This window comes from Nipponia nippon, unplaced genomic scaffold, assembly GCF_047370975.1.
Source record: "Nipponia nippon isolate SJK-2023a ecotype South Korea unplaced genomic scaffold, ASM4737097v1 scaffold_6, whole genome shotgun sequence".
NCBI classification, from domain to species: domain Eukaryota; kingdom Metazoa; phylum Chordata; class Aves; order Pelecaniformes; family Threskiornithidae; genus Nipponia; species Nipponia nippon.
In genome coordinates this window covers 35,838,783-35,864,574 of record NW_028262380.1, presented here as the reverse complement: position 1 = coordinate 35,864,574, position 25,792 = coordinate 35,838,783, and the positions used below count along the sequence as shown (strand labels likewise).

The window sequence follows — 25,792 nt, the reverse complement described above, 5'->3', positions numbered from 1 at the left end:
ATTCTTTTTAAAGGCCAATACAGTATGGCATTCTGTAAGTCAGCTTTAAAAGTAAGCGTATAAGGTCTGTAACTAAGCTTCCCTCAGAACTACTGTCCTGAACAGGAATATTCTTGCTGATCACAGCAATCTGAAGTTTGCTATAAAGCGAACAAGTTTCAATTGAAAGGTTAATTAGAAATAAACTGTTTCCAAAACCACTGAGAGAACTGGAGGCCTCATAACCAAATGTTCATAAGAAGGAATTAGGAAATCAATAACAAACATACTCAACAAAGAAAGTCTCTTACGAGATTCACTTTGGTAAACATGAAAGGGTAAACATGAATCTGGTTGTATAGAGCATTAGGCAACCAATAACTCCAGAAGAAGTAGCTTCCAGATACACACAATAAATTCTCAGATTTGAGGCATCTCCTAATGGGCCCTTCATTCCAAAACCGAAGATGGTAGACAAGCCACAGGAAACTTCACTTTTCTATGCCTGTCATGCCAGGTCCAGAGTAGCCCAGTAAATAAAATTCGTGCCATTACTAGTAAAAAGCAACAAGTTTTGCACTGACCTGTTTTGACTGAACTTAAAACACTGACAGACTAACAATATGGGCTGCATAAAAGTAAGTCTGTCCAGCAGGTTGAGGGGGGTGGTTCTGTCCCTCTACTCCGCTCTGGTGAGACCCCACCTGGAGTACTACGTCCAGTTCTGGAGCCCTCAGCACAGGAAAGACATGGACCTATTGGAGCGGGTCCAGAGGAGGGCCACAAAAACGATCAGAGGGATGGAACACCTCTGCTATGAGGACAGGCTGAGAGAGTTGGGCTTGTTCAGCCCGGAGAAGAAAAGACTCCAGTGAGACCTTATTGCAGCCTTTCAGTACTTAAAGGGGGCTTATAAGAAAGATGGGGACAGACTTTTTAGCAGGGCCAGTAGCGATAGGACAAGGGGTAATGGTTTTAAACTAAAAGAGGGTAGATTCAGACTAGATAGAAGGAAGAAATTTTTTACGATGAGGGTGGTGAAACACTGGAATAGGTTGCCCAGAGAGGTTGTAAATGTCCCATCCCTGGAAACATTCACGGTCAGGTTGGCTCTTAGCAACCTGATTGAGTTGAAGATGTCCCTGTTCATTGCACGGTGGGGTGGGGCGGGGTGGGTGGACTAGATGACGTTCCAACCCAAATCATTCTATGATTCTATGAATAAATTCCTGTTTCTGCACCTTTTGGCTGTAAATCTTGCCTAGACAAATATTTCATGGTTCATGGTCTCATAGTCTCAGAAGAGGTGGCAAGCTTCTGAGTAACTCCTATTTTGTATTACCCAAATACTATTCCCAGATATAATGAAAATTTCCACACACAAATCTCTAGCCCTATTACCAGCACTCCTGCAGCTTCTGCATTTTCTTAGTTTGTCTCCTCAATAAACTCTGAAACCCTGTTTTGAGTGGCACCACTACTAAGTTACAAAGCAGGTATCTGCTGTATCTCAGGTAGTGTTTGCCAAGTAGAATAATATTTGTATAAAACATAATAAAAACATTCCCATTCTGTGACAAAACACTTTTTGGAAATATCTCTCCCTCAACAGCCACAAAAAATTTCCCACGCCCATTTTTTCTTCAGTAATTACCTTATTTGACCTGGTTTCGTTCTGAGGCAGTCCTAATGTTACTAGCCTAGTGCACTAGGAGAAAGTTAATACAATTATCTGGAAAGCACTCAGGAATCGGACTCAACACGAGGAAAAGAACTACATGAAAACTTGGGTTGGGGTTTCTTGAGCATCTGGGAACACCTAGTTAACATAAAGACTCTTCAGTGACTTAACACTGCCAAGCACTTTTATTCTGGCTTGCTTACAATCACCTTGTGCTAATATTACGCCTGTCCTTGTGCTAAATTAGTTACCAGATTGCATGTGTTTGGGTGATCTGAACGCAAACAGCTAGGCTGCTGTCACAAACAGACCACACAAAGCATTTACCCAGTGAGAAAACATGTAAGGGTTTGTATGTATTGGCCCACCCAAAGATAGCACTTACATTACAGTGTCGTTATTAAATTTGAAAACCTGCAGTCTCTTCTAACTTGTTACTTAAATGCTGAACAGGGCTGCTGTTGGGATCACTAATCAGTGTGAGTTGTTGACAAACATAGATGTTACCCAGACAAGATCTTAACAGCTAGCACTTCTGTCTTTCATGTGTGGATCCTCTAGTTTTTGAACTCGTTACTTTACTAGCAGGGATGAAACTACCTCATTACCTTTTTAATGACGACTAAGAGATTGAAACTGAAATGCCATCAACATGCTGCACTCACAGCCATCAGGCCACTCTCAAGCAGCTTTCTCCTTCCACTGTTCCTCAACAATTTTAGAGGGACAGAAGCAACTGCATTCTATAGCTTCAGTAGTATATTAAGTACCATTAGAAAAATATAACCTGAAAACAGTTGACCTAATTTCAACCCTTCCATTTACATTTAAGGCTTTGAAGGGGGTGCCACAGGCTACAATGCTTAATTTTATCTTCATTAGTTTGCAAAGATAATTTCTTTGGGGTTTGGAGACTAAGCACAGAAACCAACTCCCTTTGAGCAGTGCTTCTTGGTTTTTGGAAAAGGTCAGCCCTAATTTTGAAATTTCTTTTTAAAAAGAAGTCAGATTGCCCTATGATCAATGCTCACTGTTACAAATCTAGAGATACTATTCTAGAACCAAGACACGACACAAAAATTGATTGCAATTCTTCCTTCTAAAATCTTGCAACATAGGTAAAGCTTTGGCATCCATCTAGAGTATGTTACACAGCTGATGAGCAAGTCCAGACCACTGCTGGCTGAAGCATTTCCTCCATTCAACTTATCCATACCATCTTGTTCCTTCACATTTGATTTTATCTATTTGTCTCTACTAAAGATGCAACAAGACAACGTAACTTGAAAATGAGACAATTCTGAACTAGCGTGATAGTTCCAGCCCTCAATAAGAAGAGAACAACAGTGTTTGTTGTAAACATCCAAGGTCACATCTTAAAGTTTTAGAACAAAGTTTTATTCTCAATAGTGACTGATTTCTAGTAAATCAACAAGAAACATGTCTTAACAATAAGGGACAGAATTTAGCCAATAGGCTATAATACAAAAAGCCTAGGCTATAATTCATATTTAGTTTTCCTACCTGGGTTCTTAGATGCTTCTTGTTTGGTTCATTATTACGGACTACTATACTCAGACACCGAAGATGCAGCACGCAAGGTCTTCATGGGGAAACCCATTTCTCATCATCTCACTTACCAATTTCCCCATACTTGCATTTACTACAGGTGAAAAACGATACTTAAGAATGTATGAGGAGATACAATACCCTTAGGCACCTTAATCTATCAATTTAACAGGATAGTCTTCAAAATAAATTTTGATTCAGATATCTAAGAATGATGGAAAAATGATATACTATGTAAACAAAACTTCTACTCTAGATGAAGAACAATCCACAAGGAAAAAAATCTCTGTGCAGATTTATTCAATCATGCATGCCTCATATCTTACTACAATAGCAAATTACCCACAAACAATTTCTCCATTACTGAATACACTCAATTAATCTACCAGTGCTTAATAAATATTTGATCCTAATTAAGCCTAATGATTTTCTCTGCTTCTGAGATGCTGCTGCAGATGAACAAGAGACTTTCTTTAGCACAACACTTGATTTAAAAGCAAAATTCTGAGAATCTGGTGTGAATTCTGTTTAAAGATAAATGAACACAGACAAAAAATGTGTTTTCTCTATCAAGAGATTCTAAAAGGGGAAAGTTAGTTATGCAAACTGTGCTGCTTTCCGGAAGACTGCATTACATACATCCCTGTCACCAAAAAACTGTAACTGATAACCAAAAGCCACTCAGCACACTTGGGCCAATTGAAATGAAGTCTAAGTATTCATACATAAAATAATTTCTCAACATATTCTATACTTGATTACACATTTACAATTGAAGAGATAGCTTGTTACTTTAAGCTGTTTTGCCAGGTTATTTTTTTAATTAAGGAAGAAATTTTGGAGTTTGCATGTTTATTTTGGCATTCACTTGGAATTCTCAGTGTTCTGTTTAATCAGGAAATTAGGGAGCTTTTCTTTTTAAAGACTTCTACCATTGCAAAAATGAAGATTTTTGAAGTTTCTTTAAAAACAAATTATTCCATAACATTTTGTTTAAATTAAAAGCTTTGTTCCAGCTTTGTGAAAATTCATCTGTTTCCCTTAGGAGTAGGATGGTTACCATTAGGACTAGAAAATTCATTCAACCAAGCCAGGCACACAGGATTTAGGATGGCCAGCACTGCTTAGTGGAGGTGGCAGTGGGGAAAGAAATTCCAAGGCCTGAAGCTCTCTCTTCCATCAAAAGAAATCTTAACATATTGCTTTGAACACTTCCCAGGGATGGCTCTGGCACCCTGAAGTCAAATATATTGCAACAAGTAAAGTATTCTGTCATGTATTAAGCTAATTTCACAGCTGTTCCTTTGCTGTTATTTTACACCTCACACTCGGGTTCAGAACCTTTCATTTTGAATGATTACTGCTGCCTTCCCCACTCGAAAGTACTCAGAATTTTTCAAATTGTGGACTGGATTTGTCTGTACACAGCTTATTTCCTAGCTATCAAAAAAAGAACTGCCATCTTAATTGGCACTAATTGGTGGCCCCAGCACAGAAGGGATTTGCATGCTTGCCTAGATAAAGAGTTTCCCCTGAGACACACTCCATAGTGGTATCATGCCAAGGGAGAAGCATCGTATGCTTCTGTGACTTCTGGTGCTGCCTGAGAGAACTTTTATTCTGGGGACTCGATCCTGTACCCTTCCAAGAGGGTATATTTCACACATTTTCCTCCAGCCAACCAAGGAAGAAAATCAGAGGCAAACATTCCTCCCTCAAGCTGAGCCCATAATTGAAAATTAGAACCTAAATCACTTATGTAAAGTAAAACTGGCAAGAATGGGTGCTTAAAACTAGTTTAAACTAAACATTCTAAATTGTTTCACCAGACACCTGGAGGAGTTCTAATTTATTTTAATGCATGCATCTAGCAATTCCAGAAACAGCACATTTCAGCAGTATCGCCAATATCAGCTATTTAGGCAAAAGCAGTTAAAAACTTCAAAATAAAAATTTAAAAAGAAATTAAAATGAAATACTGTACCTTCTGTTCATGGAGCTAACCTAACTTCTGACTAGGGGACAACTGGAATGTCTTTTCAAGCTTTGGCTAGATATTTCAAATCTAAACAAAGCTGAAATTCTCAGGTAATACCAGGAGATACAAAAGTGAGACTTCACAGAACACAAATAGACACTTGTGCATGAAATGACAAGAGATGGCAACACAGATTAAGGGCTGGATTCATTGCACTTATTTAAAATTGAATCATTTCCTTAGGAACTCCTATTTCCTTGAGCAAGCCATATAGGCACTTCCAAGGAGTGATTAAGCACTTGCCAGATCAAACTTCTTTCTGACTGAGCTGCTGTTGACCACATATGGAATCCCAATTCTGGCACATTAGTGAAGAGCCTAAAGTTCAGCGGGTCCAACCCGAGTCTTGCTTAAATACTTAATTTCAGGCGTACAATTTTAAGAAGATTTCCTCATGGGATCTTCAGTCCCTTTTCAAGAAGCATCTTTGCTCATTGCAATGGCTTGAGTTACAGGCTCTAATGCTTTCTGAAACTCCTACTGTGCATCTGCCCCAAGCCTGAATGCGTATTATCATTAAAAGAGTCTGCATTTCTTCGAAGGGTTAATATAATAGGTTTCAAGCTCCTACATCACGTAAGTACTGCCAGAAGATTTCCTTTAGGAGAATTTAAAGTCTTGGCCTTAGCTCTCCCCAAACACCTGTACTTTTCTAACAGACAGTAAAAATTATTTCCCAATGACAGCATCTACCTCCCTATTTCACTTTCCCTGATAGACTGTTGCTTTTAACAGTAACCCCCTGCATTGCTGGTTTTGCTAGTCATCTTCTGACAGGAATGCTGGACATGGGTAAATGCTAAGCTAGCTTGCATTGCACAGGAGAATCCAGATGCATTTGCTTCCTTGTGCACAGGGTATATGGTTATTTTGTGCATGTGCAGCTCAACTGTAGTAGGACTACACATCCAAGATGTGGTACAGCTTTCAGAGCTGTGAATTCTGGTATGAGCAAGAGCTCAGAACACAAGCATAACCACTGAAATTCATATGGGAAGGTGTTTTGCTAATAAATGGTAACAATCTGAAAAAAAATCTCTAATAAAAAGGAATTCATAAGGTAGAAGCTATTACAACATCAGTAGAGCTGCTGCACTTGACACATGAAATAAGGTATAAAATAAAAAAAATGACAGTAATTATTAGTACTTACAAAACCAAGATGAGGAAGGGAGACATATAATTAATTTTTAGCCTAAGACACAGGATCTAACAAAAAAAAAATCAATCTTTAATTTTATGAGACATTTTTTTAAAGAATGGCTGAGACCATCTCTTGGACAACAGTTTACGTGTAGGTGTTTATATGCTAGAATATGTAAGAAAAAAGGCCTCCCCTAGGATATTCACAAGGTAGGCGTCTACACTGCAGAGTTGCAATTTTTTTTTCTTTGTTCCCCAAAACTGAAAATTAAAGCTAGTTTTTACTAAAAATAACCAAAAAACAAACCTCCAAAACAACTACTAACAACCTGATTCCACAATGAACTCTGAGCCTATCCCCTCTTGCGAGAGGCACCTGAAATCCTGATGGGATACAAATCAGCACAGATACAGTCCTGTGCAGAACTTAAAGAACCAAGCAGGAACAACACTGGAGGAATTCCCTTCACCATCTTTAGTACCGTATTGTGGTTTAACAAAATCAATACTGCCAAACTGCTTCTACTTTGCTGGTTTTCAGATGTTTTACATTATTAATACATTTTCAATACGTATTTTCTTTTGTCATTGCTCATGTTAAGTCTTTCACCTCCTGCAGAACATGCCAGATGTCCTACTTACTGCATCTAAAGTCTCTAAGCTCACCAGGATGGAAGTCTGCAGCAAACGCTACGATTGATATCAATAAGCAAATTCAGCATGCATAGTACGAGTCTAAAAAGTTTTAATTTTCGGTATCTGACATTACTTTAAAGATGATTTGTAAAGTCAATACATGAACTCACTTTAATGTTTAATGAACATGCTAGAGTATAATAAAATTTGAGATGTACCCGATTTATGTAAGGGATTCCAAAAAGTCCACATAAGCTATTGATATTTTATATTCTAGGAACGCTCTTGATTTTTTAAAACTCCAATGCAAGATTATCAAACCAGTAATTTGGACCTGTTTGTTCTCCAATTTTTGCTGCACAATAAAATTTAATTTGGGGTTTGAAATGTACTGCTATCTTTTTTTTTTTTTTTAAATTTCATATTTAACCCATTCTGCTTTTTAGGGTGGTAGAAGGCATGGTAGTGATTTTTTTTTTTTTTTTTTTAAGAAAACAATGGCTAACCTACTATTGCATTAGTAAGCTATATATCAAGAAACCATACAGCTAAAGACTGCTTTTGCATAACTATTTCATGATTTGCTACAAAAGCCAGCTAAAACTTTGTTGTTAAGGAAGCAGCATAAGAACAACCACATTTATGACTAAATAGCGGCCTTGTAACTAACCTAATATATGGGGTAGTATTCAGTTGCCTTGACAGAAGAATAAATGGATACTTATCTCTCCTCAGGGGACTGGGAAAGCTGACAATCATCTGCTACCTAGTGTGATGAACATCCCGTTGCTTACCACATGTCTACTAATTTTTGATGTGCAGTGATGTAAAATGACTGTCTAGACCAGGTTTTCTTCCATCGTATTAGATCACTCAGAGTTCACCTGAGCAGCTTAAAGAAGGCACTTCATATTAAACACAATCACTTTGATCGTTCTTAATTTACAACTACAGCATTAAAAACCCAGCACTTCAACAATGTGGGAAGATATGGTTTATTTGGGGGACTTATCTACTTACTCTGGTGTGCTTTTATTGACTTTCTGTAATCCTGTACCTCGTGACTGCTTTTATCTGTGCACTGCTCTTGTGGTGCCTGTGCTGAAACAAGAGAAAGGAGTTGCGCTGGCAATTTTATTTATCTGTAGGTCAAGCAGTAGAGGTCATCAGCACCCAACCAGATCCCACCTGAAGAGAACAAAGGAATAAATGCACTCTATATAAAATCAACTTACTGTACATTTCCTTAAATACAGTCCTCTTTGGGAAAAAATTTTTCCAGCAGAAGAAAAGAAGATATAGTTAAATAACGGACTCGTTTTGGCAGAAGAACTACTGCAGAAGTGTCTGACTTCCCAAACATTTGAATCCCAGTGCTTAGTTCATCACCTTCTTAACTGGTGTAACGTAACTTTGTGTGAAATCAGGTTATAAACTTATCACTGAAATGAGCTGCATTCAAAGTACTGCACAAGCAGTTACACTATGAAAAACCAGCTTTTACTGATAAAACTTTAACATCATCAAGAATGATTACTTTTGAAACATAAGTGAAAAATTTGGAGGCAAGAGAAAGCTTCAGATACAGCTTTTGCAGGAGAGAAAATTAAAATATAACCTTGTAACAGGCTTTTTTTTTTAAAAAAAAGGCAAAACAAAACACTCTAGGACTAATTCAAAGTCATTAACGACTTCAGGTGAGAGGGATTCCATAGCTCAAGAAAAGTGAAGAACCTGGCCTCCAAGTTACTGTGTCTCTTACAGCACAAGGCATATTCTCCATTAAATGCCCTGGTCCTCAGGTCATCCAGACATGTGATGGAGGGACAAGGCAGGTCCCACCACTATGGCTGTAGATCCATGTGCCAACCATGAAGCACCTCATGCAGTACCCTGCCCCACAGTCTAGAAAAAGCCTCTCAGATTAAAGCTGTCCAAGTAGTAAAGACGTCCAGGTAGTAAAACGTACAAGAAAACTATTTTGCATAGGTGCAAGGAGGTTTCATATTGCATAGTTTAACTTCACACGGTTGCTTGGGACCAGGCAAATGTGGTATTTACTGCATGACAGTCATGGTAGCATATATCACATACAGCAATTTCTTTGAATCTTCAAGTCATCTGTTCTTTCTGAGGTAAAGGGAAAAAATGGTTTGTGTGGGCCACGCAGTGGCATGAAGGGAAGTAACTCAGGGCAACTTTTGGTGAGGACAGCTAGTTTCCCCAAGTTTCATACCTGTCTATGGAAAGACACCAACAAAGCTTTCTTCAGAGGGCAGCCACAGGCAATCACCAGAACCTGCCTGGCCTTTTGACAACACTGTTCTTTCACATGTTAAAGCAGCCACCGAGAACGGCCCAAGTAGGCTAGAGTTATCATTTGTTAATACCACCCTTATCTTCTGCTATAAAAGTTAGCAGTATGAAGTATTTAAAAAAACGCTACTGAAATCTGATTTTTATTCATCAGGAAGCAGATTCTGTTAAACTGTACATCTCTGAGGATTCTTACAATGAACACTCCATGGTGCATACCCATGGTTAAGACTACTGATCTGAAACTACTTAGGGTATATTAAGTCTGAAGGTTGTGAACAAAACAGTCATTTTCCCATTTCCTATAAACGCTACCAAGGACAAGTTACCCAGTTCTAAAGTTAGTTCAACGCAATCTAGGATCCTTGCCTTCACCACAGGAAAGCTGCATCTCCTTTCCCTGTCACGTCTGCTTTCCCTGTGTCAGGTCTACTGATCACTTGATGTGGGGTAAGTTGGACCCATGTACTGGTTTGAATGAGAACTAATCCTGCAACTAAGACCAAAACCTAACATCTATTTTTGCATATACATTTTCAGTTAGGTAAGTGTTATACTGACTTAAAAGTGATTGTGAAAAATGCAGGGACAGTTAGCCTGCAGTTCATACAGACATCATATACAAGCCAGTCATTTCCAAAGACTAAGAGCTCACTATATATCTAGCCTAATGTGCTTAATTACACCACTGACAACAAGCAACTAGTGAGATGAAGCTTGTCTGAGACCTTGGTATCCAGCCGTCAACCTAGTATTTCTGTCTAGGTCAGAAGGACTTCATCATTCCAAAGAGCTGGCAAGCTAAGGAAGCTTAGGAAGGACAACTGATTAGCCACATAAGTTGCTTCACAGCGTGATATAGCACTGAGTAATTCTGAAAGACAGCTTTCCTTAATATTCCAAATGATACCATCTCCTGCCAGAATATTCTAATGTTTTTTTCTGATATAATGCTCTGTAGCTTGCAGCTTCAAACAAACAGTAATAAAGAAAGGTGACAAATTATGCTCTTAGCTATATAACCTTTATGCTGCCCTAGACACTGACTTCAATAATATTCCTACTGCTCTGTAACAGCAAAAGGAAGAGACTGGGAAACGGGCACAAAGGTGAATGAAGGTATTTAAATAAATTCTGACATTAGGAACAGGAACAAACTACATTACTCAGCCATACTCAGAAGAAAGATCGACCTGGCACCTCCAAAGAAGAATGGTCTGTCCATTTATTACAAACACTATGCTCTGTATGAAAAGGGCACTACAAAGCCCAAAACAGTAATGACCGTTTTCATCATTGGCATTGACTGAAGATGCATCATTACTGCATTAAAGCTACTCCCAATCTCTAAAATGCAGTATCAAGAAACCTAACAAGTTACTAAATAAGGTCCAATTTAAAAGGTAACTAGAAATTAAGTTGCAGAGTTAGCAGTAAGGAATGAGTTCAAGTATGCTGCCAGGTCAAAACAGAACAAATTCCCTACAAAGGCTATTTTAATTCCCAGTATTAAGTATCTGTCAATGCGAAAGCGAATACTGTTGAAAAATAAATATTGACTAATATAGGGTCAGTTTTTCTAGACTGAGTTATCAGCGTACCCACAGCACAATACACAGATATGGCAGAAAACTGGAATACTGCACCTGCAATAATCAAGCAATTGAAAGCTTTAACTGACAATGTTTACTTTGCAACTGTGCCTACTCATCCAAGTATCCCTGAAGCATCCAACAAATTCCTTCAGAGATGAGATACTGTGTCCACCATAAGGTTAAAACCCCCTTATTTTCAGAAAAATAAATTCAATCAAGGTTAAAGCTGTCCCTCTGTGTTGCAGCCATGGGGGCGGGTGTGTGTGGGTGTGGGTGTGTGTGTGTAAAAAAATAAAAATCACACTGCATCAATACTATGAGAATCTCTTTGGCACATGCAAAGGCTTGTTTTCACATATATGGGCAAATGTCCATTTGACAATCACTGAAATATTTGCACCATGAAAAAGTCTGAGACAACTTCCTATTTCCTTCCTTTCCCTAAGTTAGGCTTTCCCCACACATAACAAACTTGACCCTTCACACCTACTGATGGCTTTGTAGGACTACAAGGTTACCTTTGAGGATACACTTGTATCCTGAGGCACGCCAGCAGCTGCCACACCGCAACTGCTGAGGGAACTGCCCTTTCCTCATCTCTGCAAAGACACAGCTTCTAAAAAATGATCTGCTAATAAGCAGTACCATTGTCAGCTCTCTTCATTAGCCAGTTCAAGCATTAGAGATAACACATATTTAGACAACTTGCCTTGCAACAGGTTAAGTTTATTGTCCTTCCTATCACCTCTCCAGTGATAATCTAACACTGGTAGAAATGAACTACTAGCTAAGCGTGCCATTGACAAATGAAGGATTTGGGATCCAGCTCCCTACTCACCTGGTTCTGCAGCACTCTATCACGTATTTAAATAAAGCAGCTGGTAGTAACATCTCTGGTAAAATTCTTTATTAGAACAGTATATTTTTCTTGGTTACAAGAAAACTGTTTTCCCCTAGAATCTTAGGAAGCAAGCACAGGAAATACGAAAGAGAAGGAAACCCTTTAAATGAGCAGAAGAATGCTAAACATGTTCTCACTGGCAGCTGAATTGCAAAAAGCCAATTATTAACAAAGATCTATGGTAGGCTTTCTCAGCAGGTAATGTACTTGTAACTCAAGGACTGAAACTGTCACTGAACATTGACCAATAATGGTAATGTTGAGAGAAAATGATGAAGTCAGCGCTAAAGTTAGGGCACCGACTTGCCTCTAGGCTGGAAAATCTAGAGACCTAGTTTGACCTCTCATAGCCCTCAGCGTGAACACAAAGTATCAACATTGCGCTAGGCACCGCAATATAGATGAGAAAATGCAGCATGCATTTGAGTAACAATATTTTAACAGTGGAAACATTCCTCAAGTTCATCAGTAGTTAGAAAAAAATAATGATTTAGGGAAGATTTTTTTTAGTTTTATATTTCACCCTCATGACTGATTTTTTTTTTTTATTTCCTCTATTTGTCCAGCTATCATATCCATGGAATGATAAACACTGTCCAAACAGCTGAGCCTTCACCACATGCCCTCAAATAGTTCTGTCTTGTTATGGCTCCAGCTAGTCAAGCTATTTTCAGCAAAGGTCATCAAGTTCTGGAGTCCATTAGAAAGCAAGAAAAACAAAAAATCCCAGTATTTATCAGTTTTTATCTATTACAGCTGTCAAGGCACAATTATTCTAAAAAGGTATTTGACGAGCAGCCAGAATTTAAGTGTCAAGATAAGCCCATTCTTATGGAGAAAGAGACTTTTTTTGTTGTTATTTCTTGTTGTCCTTTTCTCTTCCTGTAAATTCATATCCATAGCTAAATCTATGCTCTAATTCAGAAATCAGATAATTCTCATGCAGGTCATTATGGTCAGAAATAAGCCTACTGACAAAAATCCAAAGACATCTGGTTCAAATGGAGGCCTTGATATTGCAGATTTTGAGGTATGACACATCAGCTTAATTCTCCATACTCTGACTGTACCTACACCTCATCCAGTTGGTGCAAATCCAGTGTGAAGCTTTACTCAATCACAATTAGTCCAACATTTGCCTTGTAAATATGCACTTGGATTTTGAAATGTAATTATGCCTCATATGTTGCCAAAAAAAAAGTGCTGTATTTATTCCACATAAAATGTTTGGAATGAATAGTTAAAACAAACCCATCCTAGCTTCACTTTTTAAATATACCTTGGGCTGACCCTGTAGGGACAGAGAGAGTAGTTTAAATTCCTTGCTTATTCCAGACACGGAAGAGGCCACAGCCAGACTGGAACACTATGAGGTCTCATCTCAGGAGATACTGCTTTGCCAGCAGAGAAGTGCCTATGTCAAATGGACTGAAGTGTTTAACTGACTTCACGCAGACCAAACTGCTACACTATTGTAAACTGTGGGTGATCATTACTTGCCTGGATTAGACTGAAAGTAGCAACCTAGGCCTATATAAGCTATTATCTATTTTTTGGCCTGATCACATCCCTGCACATTGTTCACAGTCAAAACATTTATTAATTAAAATGCAGCAATCTATGGTTAGTAATTCCCTTAGTCTCTAATTCAAAGTAACATGATTTGTCATTCCTTGATTCTGTGGGGAACAGAACAATGCTACTATACAGTACACGAAAACATTATAGAGAAAATACTCACATAGTGACTTTTATCAGCATCAGTGTTAAAGGCAATAACAGCACAAAATAGAAGAAGCTGTCAAAGAACTGACTGAAAAGCTAAGGTTTGACATGTCACAGTCCATGTTAGTAGCACGGCTATGTAAGGGCCAAGGCAGCTACCACAGTCTAAACTGAATGGTCTTATACTGAACTATGAGCTTGTTTTCTTTATTTGTCCACTTGCTCAAAGCAGGACAGTGATTTGCATGGTTATGCTATCCGTCTTGGTATTGATTATTAGCATTAATAGCTCTCAGTCCCAGGGCTACCATCACTGCTTCATTACACTTGGTACTGTCCAAACAAGAGCATACGTTTTCTTTGTTCATCACCTTTATATCAGTGACAGATAGGATGGACTTTTCCTTAATTGTGTATTGCTACAAATTTCCAGGAATAATTTCTATCAGTTTCATATAAGGGATATGAAAATTTCTGTATCATTTGAATGACTATGCCAGAATCAATGCATTTCCATTGACTTAAAAGTGTATTTAGGAGATATTATCACGACTGCTCATTACACAATTTAATGAAAAGTTAATCCATGCAATCATTTTTTTCTCCTCACTTGAGCAAGAGAGTTACCGCTGGGAGTTTTCAGAAAGGAATTTACAAGTGTTAAGTATTACAGTGTGTAGCTCATGCAATGGAACATGAAACTCATTCACAACAATTGTGAATTATTATCACACAGTGATAACAGAGAAAGAACTATACATCAAACGTCTGCTTAAGATACTGTAGTTACAAAGGGAAAAAAAAAAAAAAAACAGGAAAGTTTACACACAGAAAGGTTATTGCCAGAAAAATCAATGAATAGATGAGTTGCACGCACTTCATGCAGGATGTTGCATTTTTATTTCTGTTGAGATTTCCTCTTCTGTTAGCTGTAGCACACAGCCTACCGCTACTGCACTTGGATATAACAACTTTCATGTAATTCAAATGGATGCGTGAGAGCACCAAATGAGAAACTGAAGGTGGGGGGGAGAACAAAACCTGAGTATAAGAACTCCATCAGTTCAACAAAACACAAAGTATTGTTCAGGGACTACCGTGCCAGAATCAGAGGTGTTACTTATAAAGGATCCAGGTTTTTATTTTTTTTAAGTGGTTTGCTCCAATATTATTACAGTTGTATAACAGATGGGAAAGATGTTCTCTTTGCAGAGAGAGATACTCATTTTAAAATCTGCCTCATTTCTATTTGGTGAGGAGCATGCGATCAAGGAAAGTGCATCTTTGCAGAAACAAAAATAATCCTGAAACCTCAAAAGAAAAAGAAATTTAGAATTTCTTAATCAGTCTAAACATTTTTCTCAATCTACATGTGGCAATTTATGAAAAAGCCTAAAGATAGTATTTTGAGTTCATACAAAACAAGGGAATAACATTTAAAATAACTTAGAACACTTACACTACCTATCATCTAGTGTGATTCTCTCCCAACAAGCATTTTGTCAATGTCCTAGTGATTTCGTCAGTGTTTATTCATCCTCAAAGATCAGACTATGCACTGGGTCATGTAATTTGTGACCAGATAGGTAGACAGAGTTTGTAACACTGAATACTCAAGTATTCTGCAAGTGCATAGTAGCAGCTGTTTGTGACAGTACAACAGGCCCAGACACGTACATGAATCTTTTAAAGCCTTAAGAGTAAGAACAACCTTTGTTCAGGTCACTCTGGTTTGCCAGATAATTGACAGACAAGTTATTAAATTCAATGAATAAACATTTTGTAGTAAGTAGTTCAACCAGCTGACTCAAAGGTCCTTCAAACTTGCACTGTTGTGTTTGCTGGCCTGTAAAGGACTTGCTCAAAAGGGCCCAGATTTCCACTGGAAACAGTTCTCCAACTCTAAATAAATGTCTTGGTCAAGCACATACTATTGCTAAGAGTGGAATATACTTCAAAATTTAGACCTTTATTTTGACGCTACTGCTTTTCAGTCTACCTGGACCCAAGGAATATAAAGATCTGAAAAGTTAACAAATGCATGCTCCTTACCAATGTCATACAGTAACAGTATTTTCAGTCTGAAATAAGTTGACAGGTTTTGTTCAAATTTTGATTAGAAGTCAGCTCTTGGTTCATTTCAGCTGTTCTACCCACTCCTTATTACTACTATATATATTTTAATACATATCTAGACAGGTGCAAATGTTTCTTGACCAATCATTTGGTTTGACAGGCAAATATTTGGCACATCTCACTACAGAAATCTAAGCATTGCAAGTCATTTGGATGAGACTTCCAAGATCACAGGAAGACAGATCAACACCACGCTGACCTGCCACCTGTCACTTAAGTGTTTTGCTAGAAAACCACCACGCAGTCAGCTGCCACAAAGCAAGAAGCCACACAATTATTTCCAAGTCAGTGGATTTTGTTTATCCTATTTACATAAAGGAGGGAAATCCAGACAGAGGTGGGGAGGCCAGCATATAGCAACCTTTGCCACTAGCATACACAAACTTCACAGAACACCAAGTTCTGGAGTTCACAGTAATTCAGTATGGTCCATGTGCAGTACATCTAAACACTCTTTAGGAGTGTTCAGACATGTTTGCCTAGTTAAAAGTTTTTGAGCCTTTGAACTCTGAGCTTTTTTTTTTTTTTTAAAAGGGCAGTTGATGATGGTGATTTTCAGGAGCATCACCCTTAAGACAAAATTGAATTCCAGTTCAAACAGTAGATAAAACTGTACATCTGCTCAATTTTAATAAAGCATCTTTCATTTCATGCAAAGCCATTACTGTAAAATGCTTTGTGTGAATGTATTACTGTTAGTTACTCCAAGAGGTATCAGTATGAAGTGGTGATCTAGCTTTAAACATTCAGTTCACACATTGCAGGTAGGCTTCTAGGAACCTGCTGCAGATACAGTTGGGACATACTTTAAGGAAGATTTTTCAAAAGCTTTCAAATATTGGCTTAATTCTGCTTCCAGAAGTCTAAGGCTGTTTCTGTCACAGGCAAAAGCAGCGTCTTTCAGTAGATCAGAATGTCCCCAGACTTTAAGCCATAGCATCTAAGTTTTTTGTTTAACACATACGTTACATATCCTTATTTTTAACGAAGTCTTACATAAGTTTTATTCTGTCTTTTAAACTGTTACTTTGGGCCTGAGCTGTAACATCCCAAAAATCAGCCATCAACTTCCCTTTTCACTGGAAAGCTTTGTGCAGGACCCGGAGGGGAAGTAGAAACAAAAATGTGATTTTTACACCACTTGGAGATCCAATGGACCTCTGACAGCAAGTTCCAACCACCTTTACTTGGCTAACTATCATTGTGGAAAGATCAACTAGCTAGTTCTATATACTGAAGGCTATGAAAACTACTGAAAAATTCCTTCTACTGATAACACTCAAGTGTACTGAAAGACTGAGTGTTACCAAGACTGAGGAACTGGCTTTCCAAACCAACTTTCCCTTCACATGAGCAACATAGCTTATCTTCCCATTCTTGCCTCCTCTGCTTCCTTCCCTCCCAGGAAGTAAATAAGATAATAGTATTTTATTAGATGTTTACTATTTATCTCCGCTGTTCTCACTTCTACTTCTTTTGACTTCAGAGAAGCGATCCGCTGCTTTCCCGAAGATCCAGAGACCTGATGGAGATTCAGGGTCATACATACAATTCTGCTGCATCCAGTTACACCTCGCCTCTTAGTTCACTTATATCTATTAAGATGAATCACACAAGTGAGTGAATCCTATGTAGGTGCCTCATGGAGCACTTCCAGAGTTGAAAGGCTTCTTGCACACAGGAACTTTTTGCTCACACTTTTAGCTTCAAAAGGATGGAGATGCTACTACATTTGTCACCTGTTTTTGCAGACTATGGAAGATACACGTTAAGAGTCTCCTTTGCATCAGGCTAGTTCCCTTTTAAATGCATTTATACTAAATGATTTTTTTTGTAGGGAACAAAAAACCTTTCTGTGGAACAAGTCATGAGCAGTCTCAAGTGTGAAAGCAGCCTAAGCGCTCAAGTTGCCTCCAGCAGTAAAGACAACACAGCCTTCTAAACAGCATTAAACATTTAGGGACATGAGCCACTAATGAAACACACTAATTCTTAAGCCACTAATATACGGAGACAAATGCAGTCTTACATACAAACATAAGCAGGTAATGCCTTACGTGAGCCACCCTGAAAACAGATTATAGCGTACTTATTAGATGTATGGTTAAGTGCTTGCTTAGGAAGAGACAGTGCATAAGCACGCTTTTCTCTTTAAAGTACAAGCACGCAGGTGGTTAAACAGGAAAATTCTCTACTACATATCACACAACTTTATTACCAAATCGGTATTTTTCAAACTTAAACATAAGTTAGAGTCAAATGAAACTCAAAGCTTGAGGCAGAAGTGAAAATTAAACTACTCCTGTATGTTTCATATGCAAAAAATATCTGTTTTTGACTGTCAACTATTATGTGTGGTTTTTTTTTTTTAAAGATGGAAAATGAATACTTTTGAGGTGGCAGAATCTGAAAAATGTTTATCTCAAAAGACTTTTTTTTTTAGAAAGGTTAAGCAATGAAAAACTTGGACATTATAGTTAAAATTAGTAATCCTGACGGATGCTTATTGCTATACTTTATTGTAATTAATTTTACCTTCTTCCCCCAAACCACAGGTTAATGATGATGAGCAGTGGCTACTGTGAGAATATGGGAATTCTGCCAGTTCCTAGTTCATTTGGATCTATCAAAAGGTGAAGCACAGCCTGATTCCCGGAGCCAATACCAGACATTGCCAACTTTCCTTATTGCAGACAGGAGCTAACCAGGATACCATAAAAATTGCACCCCTCTGAAGCAGCTAGTTACATAGAGAATCACATCACAAACTTTTTCCAGAGCTATCTATTGCCATCTAAGAATAGCACATAGCCAGGTAAGTCCAGTGCAGATACAACTTATACAGGCTCTCAGCACCTCCAGTTTGGCATATCCCCAGTCTGAGGTGAATACAAGGAAGAGGCGCCTGCATGATGGCATTTCACTCAGATTAATTTCCTCTGTCACCAGGTCTTCCTCTCCAGTTCTGAAAACACCTTCTTCTCCAGCACTGTCACATATTAAACCCATGCAGTTTTAACATATTACTATGATCTGCTGACATAATCCTGTCACTTTGGAATTCTGCTCATGGATCAGAATCCCATACAGAACAGATACCATAAAACTATAATCTATGATAGATGTCATCTATCTGGACTTCTGTGAGGCCTTTGACACAGTCCCCCACAATATCCTCCTCTCTAAATTGGAAGGATATGGATTTGATGGGCGGACCGTTCGGTGGATAAGGAATTGGCTGGATGGTTGCATCCAGAGGGTAGTGGTCAATGGCTCGATGTCCAGATGGAGATCAGTGACAAGTGGTGTCCCTCAGGGGTCTGTTCTGGGGCCAGTGCTGTTCAATATCTTCATCAATGACATAGACAGCGGGATCAAGTGCACCCTCAGCAAGTTTGCAGATGACACCAAGCTGAGTGGTGCAGTTGACATGCCTGAGGGACAGGATGCATCCAGATGGACCTGGACAGGCTGGAGAAGTGGGCCTGTGTGAACCTCATGAGGTTCAACAAGGACAAGTGCAAGGTCCTGCACTTGGGTCAGGGCAATCCCCAGTATCAGTACAGGCTGGGGGATGAAGGGATTGAGAGCAGCCCTGCTGAGAAGGACTTGGGGGTACTGACAGATGAAAAGCTGGACATGAGCCAGCAATGTGCTCTTGCAGCCCAGAAGGCCAACCGTATCCTGGGCTGCGTCAAAAGAAGCATGGCCAGCAGGTCGAGGGAGGTGATGCTGCCCCTCTACTCTGCTCTGGTGAGACCCCACCTGGAGCACTGCCTCCAGCTCTGGGGTCCTCAGCACAGGAAGGACAGGGACCTGTTGGAGAGAGTCCAGAGGAGGGCCACAAAGATGATCAGAGGGATGGAACACCTCTCCTGTGAGGAAAGGCTGAAGGAGTTGGACTTGTTCAGCCTGGAGAAGAGAAGGCTGTGGGGAGACCTTATTGCAGCCTTTCAGTACTTAAAGGGGGCTTATAAGAAAGATGGGGACAGACTTTTTAGCAGGGCCAGTAGCAACAAAACAAGGGGTAATGGTTTTAAACTAAAAGAGGGTAGATTCAGACTAGATAGAAGGAAGAAATTTTTTACAATGAGGGTGATGAAACACTAGAATGGGTTGCCCAGAGAGGCGGTAGATGACCCATCCTTGGAAATATTCAAGGACAGGCTGGATGGGACCCTGAGCAACCTGATCTAGTTGAAGATGTCCCTGCCAATTGCAGGGGGGATGGACTAGATGACCTTTAAAGGTCCCTTCCATCCCAAAGCATTCTATGATTCTATGATAAACCCTGTTGCCATCAACAAGTGAATTGAACTTGGACCACAGAGTGGAAGCAACATTGACACATTGTGACTAAACAGCATATTAATTTAAGATCTTTATCAGCATGAAGCTTTTGACAAGAAATCCGAGCTATCATGATTTACTGTTTCTCAAAGTAACAGCTCAGTAATATCATACATGGTTTGGAAAACACTTATAATGACAAGAAGGAAGCATTTTCTGAGACACTCTGATCAAATAATTCCATCATAAAATGCTTATAGATACACTTGCCTCCCACCCCTCTGTTTGAGCTCACAAAAAACAATAAGGAGGGAGCATATTTATATAACCTAAATTGTTTGGAGCAAGCCTTTATTCTTCAGACACAAAGAATTATAAACAACGGTGTTAGGCTATTCCAGACTTAATGGGTTCCCTGGGACCATATCATTTAAGTAAAATGAAAAATCAAAATAAGAAAGGTTTTTGTTTTTTTTTTTCCCCCCCAATGTATTTGACACCACCTTTGGGAAGTGAACAAAGACACACTGTCAAAAGCAGAAACCTGCACAAAATGTTACTGTTTGTTCCCCATGAATGCAGAGGTATACTTATTCAATGAAAGAAATTCCACCGCTCTCCTGAGATTTCCTCCTTTTAGTTGAATTTAGTGCCAAGTTCACTCAGCTAAAATTTGGGTTGTGTTAGCATGCCAGATACAAGTTCCTGTAAGTCAGGTCTGTTACTCAGTCAAAAATTAAGTGCCAAGCAAGAACTTGGTCTTATATAGTAACTTCAAAGTTAGATGACTTAAAAAATAACCATTAATAGACCATCCTTGGCCCTTACTTTACACAATTCAAGCACTGCTTTTAATTGAAAATACTTGGTAAATATTTTGTCTATTATGCAGCCTAATTTTGTGTAATTTCTGCTCCAGCTATGTCTCTTGGATACGTCAAGGGATCACAAATTTCTACATTGCTCAAACAGTAACTATGCTATGGCCTAAGTTCCTTCAGAAGCTTCAGCTTCTTCTGAATTAAGTCTCAGGTGACAAATTCTTTTTATATGAAAACGGTCAATCTAAGACAAGTATTCACTAGAGCGTGGTCCAAAGAACTTAGGAAATACAAGGACAGGGTGACTGATCTGCAGGACCAGGGAAGCAGCTTTATATGTGACAGCAAGACAGGAATAGGGAAGATCTTAAACCAAGAGGAATATAATTTAATCAAAAATGAGAGGGGAAAAAGAATAGAAACTGTCTCATTTGAAACAAAGTATGCCTGGTACTGAAATTCCCATGGTTTCAAATGGATACCTACATTATACTATCAATATCTGCTACTGTAAGGAAGAACAAATAGAATTAGATCCATGATTCTCAAATATCAGAATAAAACATGACTGCAAACATTACAACTGAACCAGACTTGGTTTTACTTTTTCTGAAAAACTGTTAAAGACAATTCCTGATTTTTTTAATACAAAATTCTGTATTTTTAACAAAAAGATATGCTATATGAAAAGTATACAGAGACTTCAGACTTCCTCTTTTTATCCAGACATAAGCTGGAAAGCCTCTTACTGAAATGTAAATGAATTGGAAAGCCCCCAAACAGCTTTTATGTACAAGCACTGATTTATTTTTTCCTATGAAAATATAGTGCGTAACTACCGCTTTACAGTAAACGTACAACTACTTTTAAATATAACATGGATTTTCAGTATATTTTTGAAATAAACTAATGTTAGGGCTATAGCAAAGCCTACGAAATGAACTATGCAGAACCAGGGCATGCAGTATGTAAGCACACAGTAATTGTGGTAAGTCAAAGTGCCACAGCATATGTGATCAGATGGACTAGGTATATACAGGCTGCCATTTAATGCTAGCCAATTCCTTAGAAAAGCCACAGCACTGAGCAAAAAATCTTTTATTCTTCCAAGATTTTCTTAATTTTAATTGCTATAAAGAATAAAAATAGAAGGTAGAAGACAAAACTTTCTTTTGTTTGGGATGTACTCAGTTAACACTTCATAATCAAAGAAAAAAAATTGTTTCAAGCAGTACAATCAAAACCTGAAGAAACTCTGTAAGCCACAAATATCTTTAATAGAACTGTTACAGAATTATTTTATCAAATTAAACACTACTGCCAAGCATCCTTACTGTCCTATGAAACAGGCACATCACCAAGAAAAATATACTATTGCATCAATAACATGAACCTATTTTATCTACACAAGATGAAACCAGCAAGCAATGAGACATGAATAAATTACTGGGAAAGCTTATTTTTAAACTCTGACTTAACACAGAATATACCTTGCAATACAAATTCTGAAGTTAATTCATTAAATTCAGAACATTCAAACAGGTAAATAATTTCAAGACAGAACAATCACCAGTTTTGCTTTAAAACATTTAATGATTTCATTACAGCAAACTGAGAACAGATTACTACATAAACAATTAAAATGCCACTTATACCAAAGTACCATACAGAATCATAGGTACTATTTCGAAGTTTGTAAAAGCAGCACAGTAATGCCTTTGCAGATTAGTCTTCATACTTCATATAGAGCATGCAGCAGAACTACTAGCAAACAGAAGCTGGTTTTCTCTGAACACTAATTAGAAACTCAAGAATGCAACTCATAAGGCCAGGAAGAAAGACAAATCCTTAAGAAAAACATAACTTACCAGACAGACGAGTTGAGCTGTGTCTCAAATGCAGAGGAAGCAAGAAATTTCTGTATATGTAGATCTTGTTTATTTAGCCCTTTATAAATTAATTTTTTGAGAGAAACCTTCAATTCACATACAAGAGTCTGCAAAAGGAAAAGAGAAAGAATCTGAGCTGCTGGCCGATGTTTTTGTTCTAAGAACATTTGAGCTATTTTCAGCAGCAATGGGCTTGCCTACAAGCAAAATGAAAATGCAACACAGAATAACCAGCCTCCCAAGCAAAAAAAAAAAAAAAAAAAAAAAAAAAAAATCAGGAAATCCATAGCAAAAAACTTTGTTCATTGTCCCAATTTTTATTTAAAGAAACAGAAAGAGCAGGGAACAACCACTGCAGATGATGAATGAAAATAACCATTAAAAGGAAATCTGGGAACTTGAAGACTACTAGCTATAGCTCAGGAAATGAACCACCATGGATTTTTTTTTTTTTTTTAATGTAAGAAACACGTTTTGAGTTTGGTCATCGCTGAAGATGCTTTGCCTTCTTTACACAAGGGCTCACCTGAGATGGAAGTACCTCTATTTGCATTTAAATGCATCATATCTGGCTAGTATACACATCCGAGGACAGGACAAGTCAGTTTACCAAGACTAAAGCCAGTAGTTTGTTTCTAGTTTGCATCTTAAGTTCCCAGTTTCCGCACCAGTGCTATTTTGGAAGCTTAGCGACCTGAAGCTGCTGGCACTTATTTTTCCTACCAGGGCCATTCAGTGACATGATAAAGATCTCCCTGCCCTCTTCTGCCACATCCCCAACCAGCCAGCTTACCCTCCCATAATGTAAAAATACTGGGAAATGTAAAGCATCAATACAAATTAATGACTATAGGAAAAGACCCAAAACCATCTTGATGGGTACGTAAAAGCCAATTACTTTGACGTTTCAGACAATACAGGTAAACTAAGTCAGTGGAAACCCACTGTTGCTGTTTAACTTTTTGCAGCTTCTTCCAGTACAGGAAGAAGCTTCCAAGATGTCCCTCTGCATATCTCGGCAATTCTGACAGACACAACTTACTTTGCTTCACCAGAACAACTTTTCATACATGTCCACACTGTTAGGCACTGCCACTGAAAAACTTGTTACTTGTGTTCAAAGAAAAGTTATGAGATTTAAAGTTACTCTTTACTCAAAACCTAAACCAGGCTGGTGTGGTAAAATTACAAAATGTTTCAATATCTATTAAGTTTCCAATCAAGTCTATTTAAGCACACTTATTCAAAAACATTTTAGAACACCATGGGTCACCTTAATTTTTGATTTATTTGTGAACAGTAACTATTCGAAAGTTATACTGACACACGAAACAGGATGCCAGACACGCAGGCTATTTAGTAAGCTATTAAAATAGTAAAGCAATGCTCGTTGTTAAAAACAACCACAAAAAGCATATTTGTTCCTGAAGACTCATATAAAAATCACTAGCTATAATACACTTAAAGCAATAATGAAAAAGCTGCCGAGTGTGAAAATATAGCACAAATTCTTTCTGGATTAGCTCAACAGTATCCCTTCCATTTGATCCCAACTGTTTTTAGTGTTACTGTAGCTAAAAGCAGCTACAACAAAAAACAAAAAATACAACCGCACAAACTCTAAACACCAACACGTTAAATTAATCATTATTGCTCCTTCATTCCAAGTGGCTAGTTTAGGACTATTATTTTACCACAAAACTAGTTCACAGAAGTTCAAAAGCTCCGTTTATATTTAACTTGAGATCCATGAACAAACAGATTTAAGGACTCCAATAGCTTAAATTTCAGACAACGTATGAATGTGTGAATTATAGCCAGCTTGAGAGCTGTAATGGTCAGGTGGAACATGCAGCATGGTTTGTAAATAACTACAAGACCTGTATGTACCAGACCACTCATGTCAGATGCCACATTATCTTGTTATCCATAATGCTTTCATCTGGTGGATAGAAGCTAAATCAACAAATATCTGTATGCCAAATACTAATACTACACAAATATGAAAATAGAAGAATGTGTTGAACTCATTATTAGCAGTATCAATTTACTACTGAAGTAATACAATACACAATGCTTTGCAGCGCAGCATTTCTTTTCTGAATTATTTTCTCAGAAGGCAGATTTACTCTCAGCTGTTAACCCCATTTTGGTACCTTGTTTCTTCATACGCTCTCTGCAACTGTTTTTCTGTAAATAACAATTTACCTATTAGTATTTATAGCATTTACTGAACATGACAAAAGCACTGTTTTGGTATATACTGAGATGCGTTTTAGCTACTGGATGTAAATCAGATGATCTTTATCTACAGGAAACATTAGATGCCATAAATATCATACATATCATCTAGGTCTCAAAGAGAAATGTATCTGTATATTTATTAGTAAAACAGACAAATATATCACTACTACCAAGATTATCACCTTATGTTTTTCAGAGACTGATGATAATCGTATCTCGCATTTTGTGGCTATCAGCAACACTAAATTTAAGCATATATTTTCTTTAGTGGTACACTGCAGTGCAATTTAATTAATGGCTGGTGTTAAGCAATTCAAACATGACCAAGAAGTGTACAGTTCACACTGCTAATGTAGGTACTTGGTGCAAGTCTCCAAGAGCTCCATGACCAGATGCTACAGGACAGAGTTCTGATAAACCACAAGAAAGAATCTTGACAGATGACAGGTATAGAAAATAGATGAACATGCTGATAGACAAAAGAGCTGCATACCTGCTCCACTGCACGGATTCATACAGAGGAAATATTGACTTTTCTAGACCTAACCTTTCAAACACAGCTGTGTCACCGATGCTTCACATGGAATGGCTGAAGAAGAATCCTCCTTTTGAGAAGTCTCCCTGTGTACATTTCAAGATATGTAGCTGAACATTGTACAACTTTTGTTGGTGTAATGACTTTTTTACTTTGTATTATTTTATGCATGTTTCTATTCAGATCTTTTAATAGTAGTGGAATATCTTCTAGTAACATGATAACGTGTCTAAATGAATTGCATGTTACCTGCCCCAGGAAGAAACAAGGAGTATGGATAAGATTTTTTTCATT

At 38.1% G+C, this 25,792-nt stretch overlaps 1 protein-coding gene across 7 annotated transcripts in view; it reads right to left on the bottom strand.

Moving 5' to 3' along the window:
• The window catches only part of SORBS2 (sorbin and SH3 domain containing 2), a 175,465-nt gene that overhangs the window by 127,883 nt on the left and 21,790 nt on the right, over positions 1–25,792 (bottom strand). For all 7 annotated transcript variants that reach the window (XM_087737720.1, XM_087737721.1, XM_087737722.1 and 4 more), the window contains exon 3: positions 22,699–22,826. The gene's annotated coding sequence lies outside the window, so the exon portion shown is untranslated. The remainder of the gene's footprint in view (positions 1–22,698; positions 22,827–25,792) is intronic.